The sequence below is a fragment of the Lactuca sativa genome, chromosome 7 (genome assembly GCF_002870075.4).
Source record: "Lactuca sativa cultivar Salinas chromosome 7, Lsat_Salinas_v11, whole genome shotgun sequence".
NCBI lineage: Eukaryota > Viridiplantae > Streptophyta > Magnoliopsida > Asterales > Asteraceae > Lactuca > Lactuca sativa.
The window spans coordinates 69,755,231-69,772,014 of NC_056629.2; the positions used below are offsets into that span (position 1 = coordinate 69,755,231).

The 16,784-nt window shown below is 34.4% G+C and overlaps 1 long non-coding RNA gene across 1 annotated transcript; it reads left to right on the forward strand.

The window, feature by feature from the left end:
* Positions 1-12,593: 12,593 nt before the first annotated feature.
* LOC128126982 (uncharacterized) lies at positions 12,594-13,721 on the forward strand. Its single transcript, XR_008224948.1, has 3 exons — positions 12,594-12,753; positions 12,956-13,026; positions 13,638-13,721. It is a non-coding gene; the product is annotated as an uncharacterized LOC128126982 (long non-coding RNA).
* The last annotated feature ends 3,063 nt before the right edge of the window (positions 13,722-16,784 follow it).

Here is a 16,784-nt window from a genome sequence, read left to right on the forward strand (position 1 = left end):
TTGTAAGACATCCAAGGGTTTTTGAACAAACATAACAGTGACTTGATGTCATTTTGATAATCCTTTCAAAAGTAATACATTTGATAACAAAGTATTTTAAAGATAGAAAACCATTTCATGCATCACATTTTGTATTATGTGAAATCCGTTGAATGAAAACACAGTTATAAAATACATACAGATGATTTAATAACATGCTGTTTTCTACTTGTATCCCCCCCCCATTGTAGCATTTAAAATCATTTAAAACATTGATTAGGGGTATGAACTCACATGTAGTTGGTGATTGGGATGAACTGAACGGTATAGGATTGCTAGGTGTCAAGCGAGGACTTGTACACACACTACGATCCTAATGAACATATAATCACACATATATGCATTCAATTAGTCTTAAATCACTAATTGATAATGTTAAGACATCCTAGACATAATAAACACTTTATATAAGTGTTTTAGGCCCTAAGGATTGCATCTAAGCTAATGTGGGACAAGGCACTTGTGTTTAGGGTTCCAAAGGACCCTATATATGAGTTTACTCCCCATATATCATCACACATGGAGTTTACGGTTGTAAACTCTTGAGTTTACGGCCGTAAACTCCCAACCATGGGTGTATGGTGTGTTTTGAAGTTCCAAATGATTCCTAGAATTATTCCAACTTGGTGGTTCAATTCTTGAAAGGGTTTAAGGCATAGAAACACTCCATTTAGGAGTTTACGGCGCCAAGGCCATTTCCATTGGAGTTTACGGTTGTAAACTCCCTTGGGGTGTTGTTTTTGTTGTTTTCAAGCCTCTTGCATTAGAAGGATAGGTTCTAGACATTTGTTTAAAGCTAATGAGGACCCTAGGCACACTTTGGTGCCCTTGTTTGGTGTTTACGGCCTAGGAGCATTACCAAGGCCGTAAACTCACTTCAAGAGGTGAGTTTGATGTGAAGTGGGAAACAATTCCATGTAAATGTCTAGGGCTTTAGGTGTCTTAAAAACACCCTTTTGTCTATTTTAATGGAGTTTACGGCCTAAGATTACTCTTGGGCCGTGAACTCCCATGTGTTTGTGTTTCTTGATTGTTTTCTTGTCCTAAATACACATACAAATGAGTCTAGGGCAGTAGCATAACACAAGGAACAACCTAGGCTCGGTTTCGGGAGTTTACCACCCAAGAACACCTTGGGGAGTAAACTCCTAAATCTAGTGATTTAGCCTTCTAAATCATGTTATAAACACATATAAAGGCTTCTAACACTACTAGAAAGAGGTACTCACGATTTGGGATAAAAACCCGAAGATCCGTGAGAGAGAAAATGGTTTTTCTCTAGTTGGAAATGTGAATAATTAATGAATTTGGTTCAGAATTTTATTTATAGTCCTGAGATATTTTTGGCAGAAAATATTTTTATTCCTGAAATGATCTCTAATATAATAGAGTGTTGGAATAACAGTGTTGCACAAAACCCTAGTGCACCCACTCTCCTGATATATATCCTGAAGTGTAAACCCTGAATTACTCAAACTTACGCGAAAAAGTCTGAAAGTTAAATGTGACTGCTATAACTTCTATTGAAGTGATATAGTTTGTACAGAATGGAAATTTCGGGTTGTCACAAATGATGGTCCGCTCGATCTTGAAGACGAGCAACCTCTTCGTCGGCCCGTTGGAAGAAATAAAGCAAAAAAAAGGCTTCAACCGCATCGAGATCTAGTGTTATGGATCAATTTTGAGAGAAATATGATCGTTATGTACACGTTCAAGAAACGAATGCGGAGATTTTGAGTCCGGTAGAACAAAAAATGATAGAAACACAATCGGTGATTAAAAAAAACGATATTGAAAGCTTGAAAATGAAAATGTACAACCTCAAATGCGAAGATTTGGAACTATTTCTCACGATGAAGAAGTTTGTTCGAGTCCGACGTAGGAATAAGGGATAGTCTTTTAGTTAAGCTTGGTAATTTTAAGTTTTTTATTTTTAATGTTTTTTTATTATTTTATTTTAATTAATGTAATTTTTATTTTTAATGTTATTTTTATTATTTTTATTTTAGTTAATGTAATTTGGTATTTTAAATTAAAGAAAATTAGTACTTTAAAAAAATTATATGATTTTTATGTATTTTTGCTTTAAATTTAATTAAAAAATGATGTGAAATTATATATTTAGTGGTAGGTATCCCATGATTAGTGATAGAGAGTGTGTTGATGATGTGACATCTATCATTATAGTGGTTAGTGATGAGTATAACGGATGACATTATATCCACCACTAATCAATATAGTTGTGGGTGTCGCATCATCACCACACTCCTTATCACTAACCATGGGATAACTATCATTATACACAACACTCCACCTTATTATTTTAATTAAATCTAAATAAAAAATATATAAAAATCATATAAATTTTTTAAAATACTAGTTTTTCATTAAATTAAAATACCAAATTAAATTAAATAAAAACTACATTAATTAAAATAAATAACTTTAAAAATAAAAATTACATCATTTAAAATAAAAAAAAACATTAAAAAAATCTAAAAATACGAAGGATAAGTAAAATAAAATACCCCCTATTCCTACGTTGAACTCGAATCAACTCTTTCATCGCGAGAAAAAGCTCCAAATCTTCGTCGTCGAGGTCGTCCGCTTTCATTTTCAAGATTTTCATATCGGTTTTTGTTTGAAGCATCTCTTGTGCCTCTTGAAATGACGTTTGTGCTTCATTCATTTTTTGTTTCATCCAAGTAATCATCTCCGCCTTTGTCTCTTGAACTTGCACATATCGATCAAAATTTTCTCCAAAATGATCCATAACACTAGAGTCTGAAGTCATTGAAGCTGCTTTTTTGCTTTATTTCTTCCAACAGGCCGACGAAGAGGTTGATCGTCTTCAAGATCAAGCCGATCATCGTTGATGTCGATGTGTGTTCGTCCGTCCGATTTTTAGGAAGTTACATCAGGGTTTCGTGAATGCTTTGAACCGGAAGATTGCGAAGTTCCTTCCATTTGCTCTTTCCATTTTGGAGCATCCTTCAACTTTAGTCACGATTCCACATACAGAAAAGCTTTGCAGGTTGGCGTTATTTTTTCAAAATTTGTCCAAAGCCGTCATGAACACATCGAAATTGTTTAACCTGTTACTTTGTCTGTTTAGGAGGTTGTTGTAAATTCCTCCAAATTCGGTGCATTTTAGTCGAATATCGTGCCACTTCGAGCTAATTTGACCAAGATTTTGTTTTTCACTTCCTGTTAAAACATAGAACACAACTCGAACTTTCTCCCAAAAACAACTGAAGGTTTGACTATCTGCTTCAATTGGGTCTTGGGATGTCAAAATCCATGCATCCGCTAGCTTTTTCTTCCTCTTTTGTCCATGGGACCCTTTCTTGGGTGGTGGTGGGTCGGGCCGGTTTTTTTCGTTTTTTCTTTTTTGGTTGAGGTGGTGGTGGTGAAGGTTGAGTTTCTGAAACAAAATCTGACGAATGAGGGGGTTGTGATGGTTGTGGTTGGAATTTTTGTTGTGTGAATTATTGGATTTGTTGAAATTGTTGTTTTTGGAAGGCTGGGAAAGGTTGATATTGCTGTTAGAAAATTCGTGTTTGTTGGATAGGGGAATCGCCGAATCTGTTTGAAGCAAATTGACAAAACCACATCGATGTGATTCCATGGTCGGGAATTGGCAAGGGGTTGTATCTAATGCAAAAGCGTTATCGAGTTTGTGATTTCTAAAGTTTATGTAGTATTTTGATTGAGATTCATGTTTTTTGGTTGTAAAAAGATTATGTGTGTATTGTGTATATAGAGAAAGAAAAGAATGGTGTAACAAATATGGGTATATAGTGTGGTTTTTATAGGTAAAAGTTGTTAAAATTTATGTTAATTATTATTATTATTATTATTATTTTCAAAAGTTAGATGTTCAACGGCTAGAATATTTGGTCAAACATCCGATTCAATTTCGTTCGGCGTTGCTCGTAGTTCTCCCCACCACAAACCATCACGAAAACACCCAACCAAGAACAAACGGGCTAGTGTGCATGACCATTGTCTGTAGTCAGCTGAACCACGAGATGGCTCGTGATATACATACTGGAAGGTCTTATAAACATGTTATAACTTTATGTTCATATTGTATTTAAACTTTTTGATCTTCTTTCAATGTGACATGAATTATTACAAACTTCTTCGCTTATCCTTTTATTCTTCTATTAATGTGAGATGTGTTAATTATTACAAACAAAAACACCAACATGTAGGAAGACAACCACAAACCTTATTTTATGTCATTAGGCCGTCCCGAAAAGAATAATAATAATAATAATAATAATAATAATAATAATAATAATAATAATAATTTATTGTATTAATAAATATGTCGCTAATCCATTCGCTGAAATCTAATGTAAATTTAAATTTAAGATCATAATAACATATTCTTAAAAATAATTACACTATTCACTTATTTTTTTTAAGACAAAACTACACAAATGGTCCCTATGGTTTGTCAAAAATTGTCACTTTGGTCCAAAAAGGTTTGGACTAGCACCAGAGGTCCAAACTTTTCAGTTTTTTGCGAGTTTGGTCCAATTTACTTTTAACTTTTATATAATGACGATTTTGCCCTTATTTTTTTCTTTTTCATTTTTTTTATTATTTAAAGATTTTTTCAGTTTAAAAGAAAAAAGAAAATTTTCTTTTTCTATTTAATTTATATAATTTTTATAACAGAAAAATAGAAAATAAAAATGGAATATCTCTCTCTCTCTCTCTCTCTCTCTCTCTCTCTCTCTCTCTCTCTCTCTCTCTCTCTCTCTCTCTCTCTCTCTCTCTCTCTCTCTCTCTCTCTCTCTCTCTCTCTCGGGGTGAAACCTGCCATCGGAGATGGAGTCTCCGGTCATCAAAGAGGAGGCAATTTCCCTTCACTGTCAATTAGCAAACCCCAAACCCCTCTTTCGATTTATGTGATCCCTTTTGATCTCTACAACCCCGTAGATGACCAAAGCGGAGATGAAGGCCACCGAGAAAGGCACAACCATCATCCTCTTTATTTTTCCTTTCTTTCTACTCATCGATACTTGCCAAACACCCAACGATCGACTGCTAATACGAGTGGATCCTTTTGATTTGTTAGTCGTCATCGATGCGGAGTAAAACCACAAAGGAATTCATCGGAGACCGGTTGTCCCCCTCACTCTTTCTCACTATTTCTGACTCGGAAACCATCATCTCCACATGCCACCTGTTGTGTTTCCTCGAATTATATTCACCTTCTCCATCTCTTCAGCATAAACAACAAGGATGGAGATGAGTACAAAGAAATGGGAATGGAGCAGTTTTTGTACCACCATTTCTCCAGTGAACGCCAACCTTAACGCCTCCACCACCGTTTGGAAACCCTAACCCTAGCGCCGTCAAACCCTAAACGACCGATTGGAGTAACGAATCTAGGGTTTCTGTAACTTGTAGATCGTTTTCGCCATTGAAGAAGGATAGAGACGAAGAGAGAAGAAGGCGAAGCTAGGTTTCTGAAAACGAAAAGTCTTGAGCTAGGGTTTCTTAATGCAACGACAGCGGAGAAGTCGACAATCCTCGATTTGTGTTGAACACATATTCGTCCCAAGTCGTCGCTCTCTATCTCTTCCCATCTCTCTCTCTCTCTCTCTCTCTCTCTCTCTCTCTCTCTCTCTCTCTGATGCCTTTGTTTACATGTTACCTGAAAAAAGATGTCGGCGGTGGTTTGGAACTGGCTGTGATGGTGCTCGGCTAGTGGCAGTGGTTTCCGACAAGTGGTCGTTGTTCATATTTTCCTGTTAGCCGATGGTGGTTATGTTATATTCCTTTTTATAAAAAAATCAGAGAGAGAGAGAGAGAGAGAGAGAGAGAGAGATGGGAAGAGAAAATGGGTTGAAGTTTTCTATTTCATTTTTATTTTAATATATTTAAATAAATAAATAAACATAAAAAAATTAAGTAAGGGCAAAATGGTCATTATAAAAAAGTTCAAAGCAAATTGGACCAAAGTGGCAACAAAATCAAACTTTTGGACCACTGGTGCTAGTCGAAACATTTTTGGACCAAAGTAGCAATTTTCGACATTCCACAGGGACCATTTGTGCAGTTTTGTCTTTTTTTAATGCTAGAAGTTTGCAACCGATTGAAAAAAGTAATTTCTTTTCTTTTTTTAACTGTCTATTTATGTTGTTGTTTAAGAGTATCATTAGACACACTAAAAAATTATATTTTATACTATTATATGCTTTACAAGGCATTTCATGTAGGATGCATTATATTTGTTTTTTTACGCTTAAACATCAATTTAACCAACTTTAATATGTATGTTAAAGGTTACACGCAATAAATGATGTTCAACGCATCGTGGTTCGTTGGATATTTCCTACATAAAGAGTCTTGTGTCGAGTCCTAAAATTCTAAGGATTTATCACACATGTTCTTTATCTATTGAATGTGTATAAGTTGGTAAAACAAACAAAGACCTTGAATGTTTATGTTTTGTGACAGTTGGAGCGAAAACAACAATGTCCAAAAATAAAAAATCATTAAGGTTTGTCACTACAGCATTGCAGATTTTGATAAATTTAATGACAGGCATGTAAGTCACTTTTTTATACCTTCCATTTATATGGTTTTATAAGATTGAGTGCATGTGATGAACTCTCCCCTTTCTATCCTCTAGTCTCTAGTACGTGTAATCAATTCCTAAAACTTTGTACGTTGCTTGGAGTTGAGGTAATGATAGATATGATGTATGTCATGCATTTCATATTTTTCACTGTCATATGCTTGTGAGTTTTTATGTAGTTTAGTGTAGTATTTATGTTATATGTGATGTTTATCTATCTGGGGTTAGATTTTAGAATTTGGTCTTTGGATCTAACAAAAATAGTAATCTCATTTACCCTTTCCCTATGTACTAAAGGTTCAAATTGAAAGTCCTAACAAGTAATAAATTGATGGGTCCTTTGGAGTACATACATTCACGAGGTGTGTGATAAGTATTTTTCCCATCACTTCCAACCTCGTGATTGTAAATAGCGTATCAATTTAACTATAAGGGTAAATTACGAAATTGTCCAGAGTGTCGAATTATGTAGAAAAAAAATCAATAAGATTATAAATCATCAAAGAAACTAAGCCAAACCAGAAAAAGTTGTTTATATTCTCGGAAAAATGGTACCTTAGAGCATCTCCAATTCACTTTCATTTTCCAACTTTTCTCTTGTATCTTCCTCCATTTCTCTCCAACCCTACCCTATTTATTACCTCATTTTGGCCCCAAAATGGGGATGAACTTTGAGTTGTCAGTTTTAGTCTCTCTTTTTATATATTTATACATTATTAGTTTATTTTATCTACTAATTATAACTTAAATGTATTGTTTAATACTTATAATATTATATTATTTATTAAATTATATTAATTAATTATAAATATAAAGTTTATTTTTTGTTTATTAAATTCATATGAAAATTTAAATACATATTGAAATTTTAAAATACGATAATGTATTTTACAAAAGCTTATAATTACATGTTATAAATATAATCTTATTTATTTAAAAGTATTGTAATGAAAAAAAATATAAATTATATATTTGTTAAAACCAAATTAGTAGAAGAAGTATAATTGACAATCTATATAAGTTGGAAAAATGAAATATATTAGGAATATACTTTTTTGGGGTAAAAATTGGGCAAAAAATGGAATAGGATTGGAGATGAAACATTATTTACCACATTTTTTACTCTATTTTTTTAAAACCAAATTAGTAGGTTTTATAGCAAGGGGAGATATTTGTTAGGTTTTATATTCTAAAAAACTTATTAATCATAACAGAAATTAAATATCATTCAATCTTTTCTTCCTATTTGTATTTCTACAGTATGACTAAAGGGCTTCTAGCTCAGCGATATCCGGTATTGCTCTTCCTTCTTGAGGTCGAGAGTTCAAGTCACGTGAGGGACATAGATGGAGATTTAGGAGAATTGTAAGAGTAGAATACAATAGATTTGTCGTTTAAAAAAATATATTTTTACGGTATGAAGTGACCATAAATGTCATATTCAAATAATATTATTTATATTTTAATATATTTATCGTCATTTCAAATGGATAGAAAAATAAATAAGAAAAAAATAATACGAAATTTAATTTCTCAACTAAATAAGGTTTTTTATTTTTGTTTATGGTACTCTTCCGAAAATAATCTTTTTTGTTTACACTGTATAACATCAACTCTTCTATGATATAGAAAGATTATATGGATTTTATCACCTTCATATGATTGGTTATTTTTTTGTTGACTTGCTCGTATTTTAAGAAATAAAATTAAAAAAATAAAATAAAAAATTAAAGGCAATAGAGCACAGAATGATCGTGGGTCTATGTGTTAAGCACATATTTTAACATCGGTATAAAAAATTCGAAAATTATCCGAAATCAAAATAAGAAAATTTTGAATTGGTTTATGATTGGAGAAATTAAATATTTTTTTTATATTTTATTCCTATTTATATTTTTAACTATGTGAAATGGTGATAATGGTCGTAATATTATTTATATTTTAATATATTTATCCATTTCAAATTGGTAAAAAAAAATGAATAAAAATATGAAGATATTAATTTTCTCAATTCCAATATGACATTTATCACCATATCATATTTCATATGAATAAAAATATAAATAAGAAGAAAAGAAAGAAAGATATTTAATTTCTTAGTCATTCAGCTCAAGTCATGCAATAATTAATTCATTAAGCTTTGCATGATATAGATCGTAAAATTTATCATATCATCTCACAATGATCTTCAAAAATCATATTTGCAATAATTAGATATATAATTAAATGAATAATATAATCACATAAATTTTACATACATATAAACACCAAGACTTGCATAGACTCTTTGAAAATAAAGAATCACGCTTTCATATAAGAAAAATATTTTAGACATGCATAATCTCTTTGAATTGTGCAAACCAAACATCATTCATGTAAAACATATTATGCAAGAAAAACACCTTGTCATATTTATGCAATTTTATATTAAGCACGTCCAAAAGTCATTACATAAATAATATTAGTGCATTTATAAAAAAATTATCCTTTTGCTTAAATTTAGACATTTATCTACAGGAGCAAACTCATTCGGTGAACAAACTCAAAGTTTAATAGTTTATTATAAAAACTATCGACAAAAAAATTATATTAATCAATAAAAATGAAATAATAGCAAAAACTATGTTATATATTAATCAATAATAATAGTAATAATAATAGTAAATGATGTCACTAGATTTGAGAAAATAAAAAATCAAAATGTTTTTTTAAGTTTACATAACACATCTTTAAATATTATTAAAAGAGAAACTTTATAACATCATCAAAAACAATATGGGCCATTGATTGTGTTTCTTTTATAGGTTTTACACCTTTAGATCAATTTGCTTACATCACATTGATCAAACAAGAAGTCAACATGTTTGTTTTGAAGCTTCACGAGATGATTTTGAAGTTTCCAAAATCATATTCTGTTACCAATATTAATTTTCGTTCGTTATATTAAGAAATTAAATGTAGGAATTGAATGAAAATAATACTTGAATTCTTTCCAAACTTACAACTACAAAATTGGTTCCTTATTACTGTAAACCTTAAATTTAGTATCTATTTCCATTCAAAATTGATTTCCAAATATATTATATGTTGAAATCTCGGAAACTATTAATTTCAAATTTTAAAAGTTTCGGATATTATTATGAACCAATACATTTTCAAGCATAATATCTTCTATTTTAAGTTTAAATGAGATTTCAATTGATTACCTGCTAATTTTCATCATATTGACTTGTATATATTTTTCAAACCTTTTTAATAATTGATTTACACAAACATTCTGACATAATTCCTCCGCATAAAACAAAAGCAAAAAAACATCAACATTCTCATCAGTCTGATTAGTCGAATAAATGTATGTACTTCTTCCTTAAATCCTTTTAATCTGTAAGATTGATATTGTTTTCGAATTTATATGTTTTTACTCATTCGTATGGTTCTTTGTTAAATACTTATAACTTGGATGTATAATGTTGTTTTTTATTTTGATTTTTTTGGATGTTGTGTTTGATTCTTGGTTCCATCTTTTTAATCGGTAACTATGATCCTATTTTTGAAAACAGTAAACTCAATGTTAAAATTGGATGTTATATATAATCAAATTATGATGTTACATGTGTGTATACCTTTGTAAAAAAATCAATAGACAAGACAAGAGAGGACATGACATAATATAACAGACGGGTTGTACAAAAGACATGAACGCCCTTATTAAAAAGTTTTCTTATGTCTTCAGTAGTAACAGAATAAGAATAAAAAATATATCTTCTCAACAACTGATGTGAGCTTTAAAGTTAAATATAAGCAAGTTGTGAAAGATGAAAATAGGATCTCGTATTCTTTGTTCAAAAAGAATCGGTACCATATATGGGCAGGTAAGAATGCATGGTATAATACCAAAAACGCCCCTCAGAATGCATGGTATAATACCAAGAATGCATGGTATAATCGGTACCATATATGGGCAGGTAAGAATGCATGGTACCATATATGGGCAGGTAAGAATGCAAGTTGTGTACTCAACTAGAGTCAGCATTTGACCCTGAAATACCAAAAACGCCCCTCAGAACCTTCTGGAAAAAAAAACAGGTATACTCAAGGACCAAAAATATAATCTACTCTAAACTTAATATATATATATATATATATATATATATATATATATATATATATATATATATATATATATAATTTGTTGTTATGTTATACTCTTTTTTAGTTTTGGTCCAAAGGCAAAATGGTCATTTAAGAAAAACAACACTAACAACTAGGCTGTTAACTTATGTAATTATAAAAGTTTTATGAAACAGTGAAACAAGGTCCAAAAAATGCAACCTGGTTCTTTCAAGGACCAAAACTGAAAAAATCAACTAAACAGAGGGACCAAATATGGAAATTACTAAAAATAAATGAAAAACTTTTGTTTATACTGATTCCCCCCCCCCCTCTCTCTCTCTCTCTCTAGTTTTGAGGTCATGGTGGTGGATTGAGCTTCATCACTTCTGTCTCTAATTTGCTCTTTGTTTTGTAGTAAGGAATGTTCTTTACTACCAATGGATCATTTCCTGCACGTTCAGGATCCATTGATGTAATTCCTGATGTATTTCAAATTCAATAACAAAACAGTAATTGATTAATTTCTCATTGAAGTTAATAAATTATAAATTTATCTCACTTCTTGCTTATCCAAGTTTTCTCATTGCTACAACATCACGAAGTTGATCATATCGCATATTTTTCTAAATAAGAAACACTAATATCAAAAAAAGAAGCTATTTAATTTTGTAATAAAATTGAATTAAAAAATAAGTAAATAAATAAATAAGAAGAAGAAGAATTTGGTATTACCACCATATTTTATGTTTGACATCATCATCATATTTAAATCCTCCCATAATTTGAGGCATTGTGATTGTAACGCCCGGGTTTCAGGGCTAAGCATTTTTGTCAATGTAATAGTCTAGGTCAACTCTTGTAACTCTTTTTGAAGTAATAAAGATGAAATATTTGAGTATTATGTAAATTATATGTGTTTATTATTTAATTATAAATGTATAATTAATAAAGAATAAAAATGAGCGTCAAAATTAAAGTTTGAGATAATCCCGATATCTCTACATAAAGTTGTAGAATATCTCTCAAGGTTTCCGTGCATATAAGGAACGCCGAAATCCGAGTTATAACGAAGAAGTTATGACCCGTCGAAGTTTCACGACAGAACCGGCACGATACCGGGAAGCGTGAATAGTGAATTTATGATAGAGTGAGATTTAGCCTTAGTGATCTAAACTAAAGTCGTAGAATATGTTAAACTAAGAACATCGATAAAAAGAACACCCAAATCTGACTTCGTATGAGGAAGTTATGATTTTTCTAAGATTTAGCATAGCAGTACACAACCCGAAATCTGAATTTTAGATCGGTCGATTTTTAGCCGACGGGATCTAAATGAAAGTTGTAGTACTCGTAAATACTAACGCGTGGATATAAAGAACGTTGATAATAGAGCTCGTATGCGAAAGATATGGACGAAGCTTAGTCCCTACTTTTCGAGCGCGGCGAATTCGATACAGTTTTGTAAATCCGAGATAGAATGAGAATTAGCCAACGAGGTCTAAATGAAAGTTGAAGATCTCATTAATAGGAACTCAACAGTAAAAAGACAGACAAAAACGGAGCTCGTATGCGAAAGTTATGGACGAAGCTTAGTCTCTACTTTTCGAGCGCGGCGAATTCGATACAGTTTTGTAAATACGAGATAGAATGAGAATTAGCCAACGAAGTCTAAATGAAAGTTGAAGATATCGTTAATAGGAACTCAACAGTAAAAAGACAGACAAAAACGGAGCTCGTATGCAAAAGTTACGGACGAAGCTTAGAGACTACTTTACTATAAAACTCCTATAAATACAAGGGTGAACTCCTCATATTTTCTCACACCATAAGCCTTTCTTTCTCTCTCTAACTTCTCTCTAGCCTCCCTAAACCCCTCCCAAGTCTAGGGAACCTCCCTATCACGAGAAGAAAGCCCCGGAGCGCCCGACGGCTCCGAGAAGAAAAGCTTTCGGCTCGGAAACGCTGCTCCAGCGAAGTCCGGTTTTTAATAAAAACCCATTGTAAGTGAGTTACGCCTATACTATATTTAATATAGCTTTTATTTAATTATAGTAACATTATTAGGACATTAAAATAATTATTTGGGCTATTATTATGAGTTATATTGAGTGTTATTTAACGCTTATATAATAGTAATAATAGCTAGACTATTAATTAGTCGCGATTAACGTTAAAACTAAACTCTAGTGGTATTAATACAAGGTTTGGTCAAGGAAAAATTGTTTTAAGAAGTAACGAAGAGCTGTCCGAGTGCCGAGTCACCACCTTACCAGGTGAGTGCATAGTTACTTTCAGCTTACACATAGATATGAAGTATTTTATATAAATTACGTGCTATGTGTGCATATTATCTGAATACTTGCTATCTATGCTGGATGAACATTGTTATACATGTTTTCAATGATTTAAACTGTATATGTATTTTATATCTACGAAAATGTTGGGGTAAAACATGGGTAGATGTAATAGCTGATGTGTGATAAAATGATGAGAGGCCTCGATGTTGATGTTGTTGTTTCTGTCATCTAGCGGAGTATGGATGACGACCACGGACTCTTCTAGACAGTCCAGTGGAACACTAGCAGGCTCGCAACCTGTAGGTGTTTGTGAACGATGTGTTCACCGGTGTACTCCATCCCCCACATGGTTGCCTTTAGGACATTTATTGCTGAGGAATCCCCTTAGCAGTAGTGTCCGTCCCGATGATGATCCTTAGGCTAGGTCCCTTATGATAGGTGTTTAGGGACGTAAAGTGAGGATAACGGGAACGGGTAATCGGGTTATTGTTGATCGATGAAATTAATAAACTTATTTATTGTGGGTTGAAAACCCTATGTGCTCACCAGGCTCCCAAGCCTGACCCACTCAGTTTCTTGTATTACAGGTAGTGGCGCATGAGCATAGGTGTGATGTTTTGGACGAGGGATTACGGATATAGGCCTGTAGATATGAAATAATGTAGTAAGGCTAAGCGATGATTGTGAGGTGTGAGCACTAGCTTATTTTAGGAATTGTGCCTAAAATGCTTTTATGTGCTAAATGCTTTGTGCATGATATGCTGTTATTTCTTCGGATCTATGGTCTGTTGCCAACCGGATCTGGAAACCTTATGTGTTTAGGATTCTAAACGTACGACTACGATATTAGAACTAGCATGTAAATGTTTCGAGGAGGATTTAAACGTTTATCGTAAGTAAAGATTTCCCTATCTTAATATTCTCGTCTCAAACTTCGGCTTGGTGCCTATCGAACTCTCAAAGATAGAGAGGTTTGCTAATGGATTGTCAGCAGACTTTGGCCTAATGGTCAAAATGGCAACTACTTTGAAGACAACCGTTAGAGCAGCCAAGAATGTAGCGACCTAGTTAAGGGAGAAGGTCTGTATAGATATGAGGTAGGAGAGAAAAGGATGTTAGATGGATCTTCAAGGTCCAGCAAGAGGAGTAAATTCTTGAAGTCTGGTTCGAGAGGAGGAGGAGTCGAAGCAAAATGGTGCGACAAATGCAAGAAGAAGCACCAAGGAAAGTGTGACGGAGGGGTCACTTGTTTCAAATGTGGAAAGCCTGGGCACTATGCCAATGAATGCACCCTCATTCAGAAGGCCTGTTATGGGTGTAATGAAGAAGGGCACATTTTGAAGGACTGCCCGAAGAAGAAGGAGACAGGAAGACCCAACATACCACCGAAGCCGAAGGCAAGAGCCTTCCAGATGACGCTCGAGGCTGCAAAGGAGGCAGCAGACGTCGCTTCAGGTACCTTTCTTGTAAATGGTTTGCCTGCAAATATACTATTTGATTCCGGAGCCAACTACTCCTTTGTGTCGCATAAATTTGGTGGGAAATTAGCATTGCCTGTAGAAAAACTAGATAATGCCCTGATTGTAGAAGTTGCCAGTGGCAAATTCGTACCTGTTAGTAATCGTATTAGGAACATCATCATTGACCTAAACGGAAACGAATTCCACGAAGAGCTATTACCCATAGAGTTAAACGGTTTCGACATCGTTTTGGGTATGGATTGGCTTAGCGCTAACGATGCTGAGATTCAATGCCGAAAGAAGATAGTAAAGGTGAACCCACCCGGAAAGGAATCATTTATGGTGTACGGGGACAAACGCAGAGTGAATTCTGGAATCATCTCCCTGATGAAAGCCAGGAAATGTTTGTCCAAAGGGTGCGCATCGTACTTGGCAGTCGTAATCGATGCCAAGAAGGAGAAGAAAGAGGTGCAGAATATACCGGTTGTGTGTGATTATCCGGAAGTCTTTCCCGAAGACCTTCCCGGATTACCACCTGATAGACAAGTGGAGTTTCGTATAGACTTGTTACCAGGAACAACACCGATAGCAAAGGCACCTTACCGATTAGCACCGACGGAGATGAAGGAGCTCATGACGCAACTTCAGGAGCTGTTGGACAACGGTTTTATTCGACCTAGTTCATCACCCTGGGGAGCTCCGATGTTATTCGTAAAGAAGAAGGACGGAAGCATGAGGATGTGCATAGACTACCGAGAGCTGAATAAGGCAACGGTGAAGAACAAGTATCCATTGCCGAGGATTGATGACCTATTCGATCAGCTACAAGGTTCGAGCTACTTCTCAAAGATCGATCTTAGGTCAGGATATCATCAGCTGAAGGTGAGAGAGCAGGATATTGAAAAGACTGCATTCAGAACAAGATATGGACACTACGAGTTCTTGGTTATGTCATTCGGGCTAACCAATGCTCCCGCAGCATTCATGGATTTGATGAATAGGGTTTGTAAACCATTCCTCGATAAATCCGTGATAGTGTTCATCGACGACATTCTCATCTACTCAAAAAGCCAAGAGGAGCATGGAAAGCATCTACGGGAAGTATTAGAAGTGTTGAAGAAGGAGAAGCTTTTTGCAAAGTTCTCCAAATGCGACTTTTGGATACGGGAAGTCCAATTCTTGGGTCATGTTGTTAACTAGGAGGGAATAATGGTTGACCCCGCAAAGATCGAGGCTGTGATGAAGTGGGAACGTCCGAAAAGTCCCACGGAAATTCGAAGCTTTCTAGGATTAGCCGGATATTATCGACGATTTATCCAAGGCTTTTCTTCGATAGCTGCTCCATTAACAGCTTTGACTCATAAAGGAGCTACATATACCTGGAGTGAGAAACACGATGAGGCATTCGAGAAACTAAAGAAGAAGTTATGTGAAGCACCGATACTTTCTCTACCCGATGGAGTCGAAGATTTTGCGGTTTATAGTGATGCTTCTGGAGTCGGGTTGGGTTGTGTTCTGACCCAAAGAGAAAAGGTGATAGCATACGCATCTCGACAATTGAAAGAGCACGAAAAGAACTACCCCACTCATGATCTGGAGTTGGCAGCGGTAGTATTTGCCTTAAAGATATGGAGGCATTACCTCTACGGCACGAAGTGCAAGCTCTTCACTGATCATAAGAGTCTCCAGTATCTCTTTAATCAGAAGGAGTTGAACATGAGGCAACGACGCTGGCTAGAACTTCTCAAGGACTACGACTGTGAGATACTTTACCACCCAGGTAAAGCAAATATTGTTGCTGATGCTCTCAGTCGGAAAGTCAATCTTGAAAGGAAAAGGCCAAGAGCGTTAAGAATTGAAGTCGTCTCGACGATTGTGGAAAGTATCAGGAAAGCTCAAGAAGAAGCTTTAGAGAAGAATGACCGAAAGGAAGAACGTTTGGGAAGAACGTTAGTGTTCGGTACAAACAGTCGAGTACTGAAGGTATTCCAAGATCGAATTTGGGTACCTAAGACGGGAGGAATAAGAGATCTTCTGATGGAAGAAGCACATAAGACCATGTACTCAATTCATCCCGGTAGCACTAAAATGTATAAGGACTTAAAACCCTACTACTGGTGGCCGACGATGAAGCTCGATGTTGCGAAGTATGTGGCCGAGTGTGTGACATGTGCGAGAGTCAAGGCACAACATCAAAAACCGTATGGGAGTTTAGAACCTTTACCTGTACCCATGGGTAAATGGGAAGACATCACCATGGATTTTGTGACTAAA